This window comes from Lepisosteus platostomus, chromosome 7 (assembly GCF_059453375.1).
Source record: "Lepisosteus platostomus isolate fLepPlt1 chromosome 7, fLepPlt1.hap1, whole genome shotgun sequence".
NCBI classification, from domain to species: domain Eukaryota; kingdom Metazoa; phylum Chordata; class Actinopteri; order Semionotiformes; family Lepisosteidae; genus Lepisosteus; species Lepisosteus platostomus.
Window position 1 is genome coordinate 31188591 of NC_142617.1, and position 14413 is coordinate 31203003.

The 14413-nt window shown below is 36.6% G+C and overlaps 1 protein-coding gene across 7 annotated transcripts in view; it reads left to right on the forward strand.

Annotated features, from left to right (window-relative positions):
• The window catches only part of syt2b (synaptotagmin IIb), a 179125-nt gene that overhangs the window by 84011 nt on the left and 80701 nt on the right, over positions 1-14413 (forward strand). For 2 of the 7 annotated variants that reach the window (XM_088639849.1, XM_088639847.1), the window contains exon 1: positions 11541-11709. The exons of 4 other annotated variants lie outside the window; for them this stretch is intronic. The gene's annotated coding sequence lies outside the window, so the exon portion shown is untranslated. Of the gene's footprint in view, positions 1-11540; positions 11710-14413 lie in introns of those variants that run through there. One more of the 7 variants, XM_088639848.1, reaches the window with a different exon arrangement.

Consider the following 14413-nt stretch of genomic DNA (forward strand, 5'->3'; position numbering starts at 1 on the left):
AATTGACTAGCTTTATATTTAATATGTAATTATGCTTCAAGCATGCTCAAACTGTGGATCATTTAAAAGTGACAGAGACAAATCGGATATCTATGATACAGAATGGACACTTCTTGCCATTTCCCTTAGTGGCCTTGATTGGAGAAATTAATTTTACAGTTGATTAAAAATTTTAAAATATCCACGTTGATTTTACTGCAGGAACGTGGATTAGTAAAAACATTAATGATCTCCATGTCCAGAATTTTTTCCTTCAGTTTGTCTTCTGTTGTGAAACCTAGTCATGATAGCTCTTGGATTCATTTTTGAGAATCTTTAATTTCTAAATTGGGTCCAGAGTCACAGCTATGATATTTACACTTTATATAGCTCTTTATATTCTGTGCAGCTAAGCAGTATTACCTCTTTTTAACATGCTAGTTATTCATACAGTACAGTATGTGTCTACACTACTGCATCTCCATTTGCTCTAAGATGTCTTAAGTAAGCTATGTCAGTACATGTGTTTTTATTGCAGGATGCTGTTACTCCAAACTGATTTCTAATTCTGTACAGGTAAACTTGGCAACAGCAGCATTATCACCTTTTGGCCCAGTCTCATTAGGTCTAAAAAGTGAGTCAACTCGGATTAATATTGGGATGTGAGATCTTTGACGAAAACCAAGTTGCTACACATGGTGCTGGTGGAATTTGTCTCTCTAGACAAAAATGTCCTAACCAATTCTTGAGTGTGGTGATGAGGGATACTGTGCTGTAGTAGGTGTTATCATTTAGATGATGGGGCTTTAATCTGAGTTCTTGTCTGCTTACTTATTAAAGATTGTATGGCACAGAATAGAAACGAAGAGGTGATAGCCCCAGTGCACTGGCTTAATTATGGAATTTAATACAATTAGTGAAGACCAATCTACCTGATGCCTGATGCTGGAGAGGAGCTAGCTATGAACCTTCTCCCAGTTGGGTGCTGTAGTTCAACAGTAAATCAAGTAGATTCCCTCCTGTATGCAAAGTACTTTGGGATCCTTTAGCATGAAAAACACTGTATGAGTGCAATTAATTAGTTATGTGAATTATTCACACATAATCATATGTTTTGCATCCTCTACAAAATATTAATCAATGAGACCTTTATAAGAAAGTGAGCAAAGAGTTATTTTTAAAGTACCAGGTTTTTCTTATTCACTAGTGAAAATTCATGATTGCATTTGGTTCATGAATAAAGAATATTTTTCACTGGAAACTCACATTCTGTGTTTATCATCATAGCAACACAAGGTTCAAGAATTCAGAGACCGTCTGAGATGGATACAATTGGGAATGGGAAGCTGCAGTCTTCGATCCTTTTGTTTTAATTTCTTCTGTGTTTAATTATTTAATTGAAGTGGGCACTTGATTAAGAAATAAAATCTTCTCCTTCAGTTTGGAATTTAAAGTTATCTGTAAAATCAGCAGAATTTCAACCCCAGAGGACTGGAGTTTTTATACACTATAGCAGTTTTCTGTTTTTAAAAACAAATTGCATTATCTGTACATACAGTAGGATGCAGGGACAAAAGGGAGGATGTCTGGGGTATGACAAATAAATCACTGTTCGGTAACATGGTAGAGAGGTGGTGAAAATGGTTGGTGGATATGTGGTCTCTTGAGTCAGACAAGAGGGCATCTGGGCAGTAGAAATGGAAGGAATGACGCAGAGCAGAGTCCTAAAACATGATTTATAAAGAGCTTTTTATGAGCTGGGCTCTACAAAAGCACAACCCTGGCTTGATAGTGTTTGTCTGATTCATTTAAGTAATTTCCCAGATTGATTACACTGTGGCAACTTGGGCAAAACCCAATAAAACTGAAAAAGTAATGCCTTCTCTTTGGGTTTCATTTTGTACGGATCTCAATGGACTTCCTGGAATGACCTGAGTCCTCCAATTTGTGTGCATTTCCCTGGTTAGCTTTTCCAATCACTGCCAAGAACTGATTTGTCTCATGGCTGTGACTTCTGTTACCAAAGAAAATGCACTGTAACTGCTATTGCTATTAGTAACATACGTAAGGAACAGCTACAAAAGAGGTGAGGCCATTCAGCCAATCAAACACATTTGTTAATTAGTAACTAGTTGATCCGAGGAACTCATCCAGCCTTTTCATCATGAATGAAGTTAGGGTATCGACTTCAACAACATGGGAATGTACAGTAGCTTGTTCTAAGCTCCTGCTCACAGCTGTGTAAAGAAGCACTTCCTCTTATAATCCCCCTATTCCGGTGTAGTCTGCAAACTTGAATAGTTTACTAGCTTGGGATCATTGAGATAAATTAAGCATAACTTTTTTATTGTCAGCTAATCATTTACAGTAGCTGTTGTCTTTATAGAACCCGAGTTGGGATGTATTTACCTGTCTTTGGGAAGAAAGTTTAGAAATACAATCGTGGCACCAGTTTAATTAGTTGCATATTGATTGTTTTGGAAACCTCATTTTTATTTTTTGCTGAATTGTTGCCACCACTATCGAGAATTTGACAGATCTTTGTGTATATAATAGTACACAATCCACTGCTGGCTAGTATTCTCCTCAAGATGCTTCAGCAAATCATCTGTCTGTGGCAATCCAAACCCATTGCCTTTTAGCAGGAGAACATCTTCTGGTACCTTGTTTGTCTCCAAATATTTTTAAGGTCATGTGATTTTACATTGAGGACCAACAGATCTACGATCATGTCAAGAAAGTAGTTGCTGCAACACTTCATTGCTCTGAGTCATGACCTCAATTTCTAATAACACATATGGGATACAGTAATTAGGAATGGGAAACTGGGAAATGACCATGTAAACCAAGTACTCTCGCTGCACTCTCCCTATGTCTGTACATGTACATTATATTCATTATGAGAATGTGAATCTTAATTGATTTTGTCAGATTCACAGTGAAATAAAGTGGAACTATTTAAACTATTTAAAGGAACTTCTATGCAAAGTGTCCCATGGGAGATGTATAAATCTATATAAACATACAGATAGAAACATAGAGTTCTTTTAATGATTTTTAATGATTGTCCAATATATTATTTTCATGGATAAAATTCACATTTTATGCAGCATGAATAGATTAATAATATCCCACTTAAATAAAACTAATACTTGCAATGACAGCAGTGAGACAGAAGAGGTACGGGCAACAATACTGCACTCAGAACAGAATGACACCTCCACCCATCCCCTCTCACAAGCTGTTTACTGGATAGGCTTTCAGGAGGTATTCCCCAAACAGATTGAAGAGAGATTACTGGGCTGTAGAATTGAAACACTGCTCTGCAGACATACAGGAGGCCAACATCAGAATGCTAATGGAAAAATTCGCTCGAGCTGAGGAGACGCATGTGTGAGGTGTCTGTGTGGTACCAGGGAAGGGTGCTTTAATCTTTAGATTCATAAATGTGCAGTTAGGTTTGCTTTGTTCAGATGATAAAGGTGATACTTAATATGCACTTGTGCTCAGTGTAGAATTACCCTTTTAAATGACAACTTGTGCGCTTGTATGCAGACAGCTAAGAGAAAGCTGCTGAAAGATCTATACATTCAGAAAGCTTAGTGTTTGTTTTTTGTACATTTCAGAAATCATATTTCAGCATAGAAGCAATCACACCATTCGTCTAGATAGCTTCATGCTGCGTTTACAGTGTGTTATGTACTCTTCATCATTAGGAATGGGAATGGTTTAAAATGTATTACTTTCTACGGAATAGCAAACACTATACACAATATACTGTACCAATAACTAGGAGGGAAGAAATGCACCTTCTGTGTTATAATAACTGGTCTGCAGTGGCATGTTTCTTTTCTTTGCATTTCCAAAATTATCCTTGTATCATAACTTTTACTAAAATACCCCTTTCAACAACACATGAAATAATTAGGAGCTTAATTCATTTGTAAGGATTCAAGAAGAACATACTCTATGTTTGTTATTCTTTGAAGTCAAGTTACAGGTGTTTAGATTAAAGCTTTTTAACCTTTTTTTTACACATTTTCACGATGGTGCTTGCAACTTTGCTGTGTAGGATGTTATCTAATTAACATACAGCTGATATTGTGGAAGTGAGGAGGAAAATGGGATAAGAGACAAATATCTTTCTGGGTTGGTTTCATTGTAGCAGGCATCTGCTTTCAGTTTATCTCAATAAGAATGGTATTGACCTTTTGTAAAGCAAAATTTGGAAATCAGATCAATTTTTGCTACCCTCTGCATGTCTGTTGCAATCCATAAACTATTTCAAGGCAATGAATTTAATAAATTGGCTTTATTAAAATTTGTGTCAGGAGGCAATAGGAGAGATTCTAATTTTCAAAACCAATTGAACAGTATATTATGGTATTTCAGGCATGCCTGTGACAATATGGAAATGCAATGTTCATGGCAAGGGAAAGATTAGCCAGAGAAAATGGCACACAGCTTTCTCTATTTCAGCAAATGGCACAGGTCATGACACAAAAGGAATTTGCAAAATTACATTGTGACTCTCAGGAGAGGTCACACAAGTGCTATAAATATACCAATGATCAATAACCTTGGGGGATTATGGGGAAAAGATGCAGAATCATTTTCATGTTTCAGGTCAAGAGATCATAAGCCCTTTTTATAATGAAAAGTTATTTTATCCCTGAAAACGTTGTCTTGCAATGTATATAGAATAGCAAATACTGACAGAAAACAAATAGTAGCGAGTGTAGTCAATTAAAGAAAAAAAACTAGTTATTTTCTAAATTAGACATAGTTAGGGTTTTTAAGGTCTTTTATAGCTGGTTACACAAGACTTTAATTTAATCAAAGGTAGAATTGCATATACAGTAAATATGAAGTATTACAATTATTCAGGCCTGTTTTGCAACTGTGAATATGGCTGGAACAAAAAAACAGAAGTCACTGGGGTCCCCAAAAATGCACTTTGAGATCGTAGGTTTGACATTTCTGTACATTTACTGAAAATACACATTGCTCATTGACAGTTACTTTTTTATTTCTTATTCCCAGATGTTTCATATAATTTCCACTGTAGAAATTAAGTTTAAAGTAAAATTATGTTTTCAGAATTACTATATGTTGCTGCTATTTTTATAAAAATGTTGCAGTTTTAGGATTTAGAATTTCAGTTTTCCATATTCATGCAGATGGAGGATGGATAATGTAGGCTGAATTGTCACATCCGTTCATACCAAACACAAGCACGTCAGTATCACACCTGTTTCACCTGCTTTAGAAAAAAGTAAACATGACCCAGACAGTGGGTAAACATGGCAAACAATAGATTATGCATAGCACTGGGACTGAAAAGAAGAGCAAAGGAGTATACAAACACTATTGATTAATAATGATGAATGATACATCCAAAAATGTATATGTCCAAAAATGGAGAAAAAAAATGCCCTCTACATTTTCATTCATAATACTTTTGTTATGTTATTGCCTAAAAAGTGTTTCCCCTTCCTCATCTGTATACATTCTCTTCCAATTGCAAACTGCTTCGTATTCAAAATCTTAATGCTAGCCTAGCATTAAGCCTTAAGGCCTCAAGAGGACTGCACCAGCATACTTCCAGACCACTGTTAGTCCCTGCTAGGGCACTGAGATCCAGTTCCTGAGATTAACTGGCAATGTCAATGATATGGGATCCCTGGGCCAATTGTCATCTGCACTGGCTCTCCGATGGTAAAATGACCTACTGTACCAGTCAGTGTCAGAACCACGAACTTACCATCTTCCAGAAGACATTGAAAACTAAACTCTTCTGGATACCTGTAATCCCAGAGACCTGTGACTGACCCTCACTTACTTTGTTCTTGTATGAGTACATCTTATTGCTTGCACAGAACCAAAACATCATAGCAATTATTTAATGCTGCACTTACTGGTTGCTGTGGTTCTTTTGTTGTTTTATGATGTTATTTGCGCCCTTTGCTTTTTGTTCAGGTATGATTGTAAGTCACTTTGGATGAAAGCACCTGCTAAATAATTTAATGTAAATGTTAAAAAGCTAATCTAAAGAAAGAAAACTTGAAAACAAAGGTCTCCAATTTGTTTAAGAGACCTTCATTGCATGTAAGTTATTTTCTGTGAATTCCATTCTAAATTAAAAAAACAGCATTTTTTAGTTACATTGTTGCTAAACAAAGATTTTAAAGGAGTATAAGGCATGACATTTGGATGTTTTTCTAAAGGATGACCTGATGCTTAAACTAAAAATGCCATCCCTTCTCACAGTCTGTGACTGAGACCTTATTGATTTCAGCTTCAAGTGCTCATTGCCTGGGCGCTGATGAGGCAACTTCACTTAAAGGCAGATGATAATTATTGATGACAGACAAAAAAAAACTCCAGCAACAGCAATTGTCTTGCTCAGCCAAAGGAACAGCTGTATAGCAAGTAAGCACAGACGTCCCCAAAACAGAGGAATTAGAGTAATACTGGGGAAGAACAGCAATAAAGTCAACTATTTCTCTTGGCTTCAAAATAATAATAAGCCATGCTTTAGACTTTCCATATTTCCCTGAAATTGAATTCACTAAACCATCATATATCATGCCTTTAGTATGACTTCAACCCTGCAATCTTTCATGAATTACAGGTAATTTCCAGATAGTACTATGGTTTTAACATTATTTCTATTCTGCTGTATCAGGGTGTATTTTAAGATACACAGATTTTGACTGCAGGACTTTACTGTGCAGTTAGATAAAAACATCAGTGGAAATGTGCCAGGGTCCATGTACTGTAGGTCACTGAATCAAGGAAATCAAGTAACACAGTGGTCCAAGCAGGCAGGCTGGTTCTTTTGTATCTGTGACATACTACAGTATACAGTATAACACAGAGCACTCAAACACATATACTGTATCATTTCAAAAAGGTTAAAAAGCTTTAATCTAAACACCTGTAACTTGACTTCAAAGAATAACAAACATAGAGTATGTTCTTCTTGAATCCTTACAAATGAATTAAGCTCCTAATTATTTCATGTGTTGTTGAAAGGGGTATTTTAGTAAAAGGTATGATACAAGGATAATTTTGGAAATGCAAAGAAAAGAAACATGCCACTGCAGACCAGTTATTATAACACAGAAGGTGCATTTCTTCCCTCCTAGTTATTGGTACAGTATATTGTGTATAGTGTTTGCTATCTAAGAGCACTGTAGCTAGCACTCATTCGAAAAGTAATGCAGATATACCATGAATGGTAAGGCAGGGATTGTTTATAGTTTAATATGAATCAATATTTCTTTGCACTGGAACTCTCCTCCCTTCCCCCAGGCTCCACCATTGAGTGAGGTGTGGGGAGGGGGCTGAAAGCTCATTGCGTTCTTGCCAAGGGGGGTTGCTGCTATTAAGGCAAGCTAAACCTAGCTTAGAGGGCAAGGGTATGTTAGAAGGCAGGGTCAAATGTGTATAGTACTATTGTAAAAATCTACAAAGTCTAGTAAATACAAATGTACTGTACATGCGTTTTTCCTCATGTACTGTAAACAACAAAAACCTACTGTATGTTACTAGTATATCTACTAATTCAGTGCTAGCTAGAAGTGGAGTGTGTTGTGGGTCATTGTCTTGCTGCAGAATGAACTTTGTGTTTGTTGGACTATGGTTCTTTATAATTCAGAATTCATTGTGCTGCTGCCATCATTAGTTACATCTTCACTAAAAATCAGTCAGTTCCAAAGGCAACCAAGCATGCCCAATCCATGGCACATCCATCATGTTTCATAAATGAGATGGTGGGTGTGCTTAGGATCGTTTGCAGCTCTCCTCCTTCTTAACACTTTTTCCTGTAACTTTGATAAAGGTTTTTCTGCTTTTTGTCTGTCTTAAAAACTACGTTCCAGAACTATTGGGAGTCATCTTTCTGTTTTTTGCAAATTTGCACATTGCGTCTTGTAGTGTAACCCTTATAATTCTCCTGTCAAAGTATTCTGCACACAGTGAATTGAGATGCTTTTACCGATGCACTCTGGAGATTCTCTGCAATCTCTTTGGCTGTTATTTTGGGGGTTTTTCTTCAGAGCTGTAATGATTTTTTTTTCTGTCATCAACTGCTGCTGTGTTCTTTGGATGGCCTGTGCTTTGATAATTGCTTACTTCTCTAGTAGTTTCTTTTTTTTCAAGTCATTCCATATTGTTGATTTTGCGATGTCCAATCTCTCTGCAGTGGTTCTAATTGGAAGTTTCCTTGCTCTCATCTTCACACTTGCTTGCTTTTCTGTCATAGACAACTCTCTAGCCTTCATCTTGATTTAAGCCTTCTATCTCTGTCTAGAGGCAGACCAAAAAGTAAAATCCCAAGGCTGAAACCGCGCTTATACATTCATAGCTCTTTAATTTTTCACAATTAAAGCAATATGAAAACATGTGATCATTATGAAACAACTGTCAGCCTTGTGTTTCAACAGGGGGATTGGATAAAAAACATTTATTGTTCTTAAGTGGCTAAACATATAAATATATGCAAAATACTGTAATATCCAGAACCAACAGCTGAAATTCTACATTCATTAAATATATATTTCAGGGTGGTGTGGTGGCTCAGTGGCTAGCATTGCTGCCTTGCAGCACTGGGGTCCTGAGTGAAAATTCTTAACCTAGGGGACTACCTGTGTGGAGTTTGTATGTTGTCTCCTTCTTTGTGTAGGTCTCCGCCAACAGTACAAAGACATACTGCTAGGTTGATTGGCTTCTGGTAAAACCGGCCCTGGTGTGAGTGTTTGTGTATCTGTGTCTGTGCATACCCTGGTGTACTGTCTAGGGTATATCTTACGTTGCTTCTGCTGCTGCTTGGATAAAGCAGTTAGAAAATGTATGAATACATATTTCATTAGTACACACATAAATGACACATTTCACTTCACTGTCCCGGTACTTATGCTTTTCACTGAATATAGAACGTCTAATATGAGAGAGCAATATGAAACCAAGGTGATGTGGTGACAACAGTGTGTTGTAAAGGAATCAACACAGGTGTACTACTGTAAATGTCACTATGAGAAAATAATCTGTAATACTGTAAATCATTGATTCTTCCATAAAATGCAAGAACTGTTATTACTATATTTAGTTACAGAAATAGAAGCATCAGTATAACACCAGAGCCCCTTTATGAGATGTTTGCAAACAATAAAGGAACTGAGGAGAGCATTATATGTATACAGTACATACTGTAAGAACACAAGTACACTGCAAGTGCCTTTGTAAAAATATTTGCCCCCTTTCAATGATATCCTATTTTGTTGCAATTCAAATAACATTTACATATTTTTCCAAATCAATATTATTAACCAAACCTTTATTTTTCAAATTGATTCTTTTTTGGGGTTAAAGAAGTTATCCTGACAGATGTTGGCAAGAAAGCATATACTGTAGGTGATACTACAAAGATGCAGCAGAAGATTTGTAGTCAGAAGACAGAAAAGCTTTCACCCCAGTGGACAAGTTAAAGCTCTGATTTGAATCCATTAGAAAAACAGGCAAGACTTTAAAATTGCTGTTCATCAACTATCCCTGATTATCTTTACAGATGTTGCACAAATTGGAAAATAAGAATTGTAGGAAATTTGCACAATCTCTCTGAGAAAAGTTGGTGCTCATCCAAACAGATGTACAGTAGCTGTAATTGCTGCCAAAGGTGCTTCTACCAAGTATTGACTCAATGTGGTAAATACTTATAATGCAAGCAACATTTTCTGGTTTGCAGGGTTGGCTAATCATCATGTTTTTTTAATAAGTGAAAATGTTAACTTTAAAAAAAATGTGTATAGAGAATTTGTAATTCAACAACATGGGGCATCATAATACTTTGCAAGGCATTATGGAATCATACATACACAACATTCTGTTTTGGAAGTAGAGGATTTTTGTACATTGCAAAACACTATCTGCTTAATCTGTTGTGCAATGCTGACACAACCTAAAATCTACAATAGTTGACAGATGTTAATAGTGCACTTGGAATAAAAGCTTTGGCATGATTAGGCAAGTTGAAAATTGAGATCCCTTTCTCAGCATGACCTACCACAAATCTCTCATGAAAATATGGGTTCAGTTTTTTTTTAATGAATCCTTCACAAAAACTCTTCTCTAAGGGCTGTGCAAGGAAGGGTTTAAAGAACATGAGCAAGGTCACTGCTTCATCTTACTCAGTCAGACACTATGACCTATAAATCCTGTGGTAAACAGTTAAATGAAAGTCTACACCCTAGATTTCACAATTTCAAGCTTGGGTAAAGTCGGACAAAATTGGGTAAATTTGGACTAAGATTTCACAGATTTTGACCAAACACAAACTTCGGTGATGTCCCTGTGGAAGCACCTGTAGGCTTACAGTATATGGAACTTGCAGTATGTCAATAGATGAATCGATCAATAATCGATAGTTTGGACGAGCACCTCTTTACTTTCTCATTTTTCTCTTGAAGTACAGGAATTATTGCTGTAAGACAATAAACAACTGGCGATTTCACATTGGGCAGATATAATATGAAAAATACAAAAAAGTTAAAATTTGGCACATAAACCATTTGTAATACAGTACTTTATGAAATAATGACTATAGAGATTCTCAACTAGATTTATACAAAACACAACTAACCAGAAAGAAGCCTGACTTTTGTCTATCATTGAACCATCCTTGACCCATCATGTCCCTTTGTAATTGATCTGTAATGCTGGCTGTTAAGACTGATACATGTAAAAGCTGTTGATGCTGTTTTTAGGGTTTAGAGCATTATTAGTAAAGAGCAGACACATAGAGACATGGATGACCTTTATTCTCTTCTGCAACCTCTCCAATTTTCTTCTATGTAGGCCAATTTTATTCTGTATGTCTAGACATTGGATTGTTCTTTCAGTGTAAGTGAAAACAAATTGTATTTTATCCTGTGGGTTAAGGGGATAAAAAAACCTCAAATGCTGCAAGAACAAAAACCACAATAACCAATGACAGGGACAAATTTAATGTTCATTGTAATAGTTAAAGTGGAGTGATGAGAGTGAAATGATCACATCACTACATTAAATAACTGAAAAGAACATTATAAATGTGTAGTGAACTGGTTGAGGATGACCAGTGTGTGCACCCAGTGCCTGGCTATATAACCATTAGCAGTGCTTCAGAAATAAGTGTTGTTACTTTCTCAATGGCACATACAGTACAGTAGCTGGCTTGCTGCAGCGTATGCCTTGGAGTTGAGTAACAGCCTGTGTGTTTTTTTCTTTCTTTTCCCCTCGACTAACGCAGGTTGGAGTGTACCAGCATCAAGTCCTCGGGGGATAGTTTTGCATATTGATTCTTTAGGATTGCCCTTGAATGTTGGACCAGGGCGTAGAGTACTGCATGCAGCACTGTGTGAGCAGCATCACAAATCAGGAGGCAGAGCAAGAGAGGGAGGTACGGGGGGGCAGAGAAAGAAGGGAGGAGAAACAGGAGGAGGGGGGATGTGTATCAAGAGAGAGGGGAGGCAAGTAAAGAGAGGAGGGGACTGAGAGGAGGGGGGTGTTGAGGGAGAGAGAGAGAAGGAGAGCTTGTTCTGCTGCAGTGGCAAAGAGTGAGGGAGACTGCAGTTTCTGATGCTGATGGGAGAGAGCAGGGGACATTACTACACGCTAAAATATTAACCCTAAGTGCCTCACTGTTGGATGGGTCGGCCTGTTAGAGGGAACTGGACTGAGATATCACTGGTAAGGGGGACCCCACACTCCTTTCTGTTTTAACTCTTTCAGGGAAAGGGGACTGCCGCCTGCTGCCTGTTTGTTGAAAGTTATGAGCTATGAAATGTTGAGCCAATTTTTATTTATCCGGATTCCAAGTTTAGTTGGTTGAAAATCATTTTTACTGAGAAAGGAAACTTTATTTGGAGGAAATTAAATTTTGTGTGATTTTGTTACATCACAGGTTTGTAAACTACTGTATGTTTTGCCTTTATATGCAAATGTTGGGATAATTCTGTAGTCTGTCTATACTGTAGATATGCATTAAGCTGTAATTGTATGTACAGTAGTATAAGCTTACAAACATAACAATATACAGTACAAAGAACATGAGAGGCAGTTTTTTTTAAAGGTACTTTATGGTAAAAGTCAACAATTATTTTCTTACTCCATAATTTTCATATGAACAGATTTGCTGGTTTCCTTTTTGTTTAACCATTTGACTGCTAAGTACAAAACGTGACTGGAGTGAGCTATATTTTTCCATATACTGTATGTGCATGTTTATGCTTACTGTACTATCATAGCCATGTGTGATTATGTCTACTTTTTCTTTTAAAACATATGATTTGTTATGGTAGAAGAAACATAAAATTACTACACAGGACTCCAGAGTATGTCAAAAAGGTTGATATGCTTGAAAGAATATGACTAAAGTGGTTTGGTCAAACGGAACTGAATTGAATGCACTTTGTATGTTTCACTGGAATATACTGGTTTGCAACAGAAGTTAGAATAATGAAGACAAAGTGATTTTCAGGACATATGAGCGCCATGATTTCCAAGATGTCATTCTTGATAACATTTAATGGATTTTGATTTTGATTTTGAAAGTTCAATAATGTTTGCTTATCTTGCAAGTATTTGCAGATGCATTATATACCTAGTAACCAAGCTATCAACCAATCTTTGAAATTACAAATATTTTCATGAATCCTCTTTTTAACTCAAGAATCTTTCCTGGAAAAAAAAGTTCAGTGACAACAATTTGGTTCTTAGACGCAAACACAGGACATGAAACTGTAGATAAACCCATGTATTATAGCTGGTTTTAAGAAAACATCTAGTTTTCTATTTAGAAGAAAAACAGATTTTCTTTTCTTTGATATGCTGGTAAAAGCTACAGCTACAAGAGGAACTTGTTTCAAAAACAGTGAATTAACCCTAATGAAAAGGAAGAGAATCAGTTGTGTCACAGCTGAAAGTAAGATTCATTGTGGTTTCCTTTAGAAATCTATGGAGAGTGGAGCACCACATGAACAAGAGGACATATCCAAGGACAAATCTATTTGATGCTGCTGCCACTTTTTAACAAAAACATTTGTGTACCCTGTACTTAGCATCAAGTCACATTTGCAAAGGGCATCAATGGTAATTATTTTAATAGACATTGTTAATTGGTTCGCAACCCTTGGTCACAATTGGTAGAGACTCACATTTTAATAACAGAATTTTAATTAAATAACCGTTCTTCAGGATTTTTTGTCTGTAGTTATACTAGTACTAATGCATCATATGCCAAACACACTATATAATAAGCGAGAATATGGAAATTTTCGATCTCCTAAGAGCAGGAAAAAATCTAAACATCAGGAAAGGGGGCAATACTTATAACACTTATAAAATGATAAAATCCAATAGGAGTTGCATTTTGTTTAGACCATATGTTCTAATAAATGCTTGGAACATCTACATTTATCCATCCGCTGGATACTTTAGCTCATTCTGCTGTTCGTAGTGCTCAGAAAAAGTACAGTACTGCAGTTTTTAGATACTGTGTCAAGTACTAATTTAGCAGCAGTTTCCTTTTTGATTATCAATTAAGGCTATATCCCTTTTTAAGCAGTTGTAATGCAGAAAAACAATACAGAGTTGGAAAAGGGTGAAAATAATATCTAAAGCTCTAAGGCTTAAATGCCAGAACAGTGTTTTACTTCTTTCAGATAATTGATGTTCCTGAGTTGACCAGCATGTCCACAGTGATATCAGTACCTACACAGAGAGAAGTCCAGGAGTTGCTTAACCTACTGTACACGAAAACTTATAGTACAAATGGTAACGTTCCATAAGCCTAAAGTAAGTTCTAGTTAATGTGCCAGTCATCTCTGTCAGTACTCTTCACTATGAAGTATAGCCATTGGTTATACGTTTTTCCCAGGTTCTTTTCACAGTATGTATTATAGATTTTCTTTGCTTTTCCATGGTTTTTCGATTTTGATACATGGTTTCCATTGTCTGTCTATGCTTTACTGTGACATTGTATGGGTGTTTTACTCCACTTTTCTATGTTTTTATGATGATATAACATTGTAATGGTGGGGCTACAGTTATTGCTCCTGTCTTTAGCATCATAGATAATTCTATAAAGCATCCATATCACCCTGCAACGAACTGAAGCAAAGTAGGTGTGAGCCTGGTCAATACCTGGATGGGAGATCTCCTGGGAAGAACTAAGATTTGTGCTGGAAGAGGTGTTGGTGAAGCCAGTATGGGTCCTACAGTGTGTGTGGGTCCTAATGCCCCAATACAGTGATTGGGACATTATACTGTTAAAAGGCTCTGTCCTTTGAGTTGATGTAAAACTGAGGTGCTGACTCTCTGTGGTCATTAAAAAAGAGTTAGAAGGGCTACCCCGGCATCCTGGCCAAATTTCCAAGGGGCCCTTAACAATTAA